We start from the raw sequence: 925 nt of genomic DNA, 5'->3' as shown, positions 1-925 counted from the left end.
CAGTCTTTGCCTCCTGGGCTCAAGCAGTCCTCCCACCTCAGCCTCCCAAGTAACTGGGACTACAAGCGCATGCTACTATGCCAGGCTAATTTTTGTGTTTTTTGTAGAGATGGAGTTTCATCATGTTGTCCAGGCTGGTCTTGAATTCCTGAGCTCAAGGAATTCACCCTCCTTGGCCTCCCAAAGTGCTGGAATGATAGGCATCAACCACCATGCCCAGCCAGATTTTTTAATTTTTTTTATTTTTAGAGACAGGGTCTCACTGTGCCACCCATACTGGTGGGCAGTGGCACTATCATAGCTCAGTGCAGCTGTGGAACTCTGAGACTCGAGCAATCCTTCCACCTCGGCCTTCCAAAGTGCTGGAATTACAGGCATAAACCACTGTACCTACCCAAGGATTAGATTTTTAGACTTGATTTATCTGACGATGTGTGTATACTATACTGCCTGTCAGGATAGTACCTTGACTCTTAAATAAGATATGAAAACACAAAATTAAAGAATATTTCTTGGGCTGGGCGCAGTGGCTCACACCTGAAATCCCAGCACTTTGGGAGGCTGAGCCAGGTGGATCACGAGGTCAAGAGTTCGAGACCAGCCGGGCCAACATGATGAAACCCCATTTCTACTAAAAACACAAAAATTAGCTGGGCATGGTGGTGCATGCCTGTAATCCGAGCTACTCTGGAGGCTGAGGCAGGAGAGTCTCTTGAACCCAGGAGGCAGAGGTTGCAGTGAGCCAAGATCACACCATTGCACTCCAGCCTGGGCGACAGAGCAAGACTCCGTCTCAGAAAAAAAAATAATAATATGTCTCTGGGCCTGGTGTGGTGGCTCACACCTGTAATCCCAGCACTTTGGGAGGCCAGGACAGAGGATCCCTTGAGGTCAAGAGATCAAACCCAGCATGGGAAACATAGCA

This window comes from Mandrillus leucophaeus, unplaced genomic scaffold (genome assembly GCF_000951045.1).
Source record: "Mandrillus leucophaeus isolate KB7577 unplaced genomic scaffold, Mleu.le_1.0 Scaffold44, whole genome shotgun sequence".
Taxonomy (NCBI): Eukaryota; Metazoa; Chordata; class Mammalia; order Primates; family Cercopithecidae; genus Mandrillus; species Mandrillus leucophaeus.
This window is presented reverse-complemented; position numbering follows the sequence as displayed.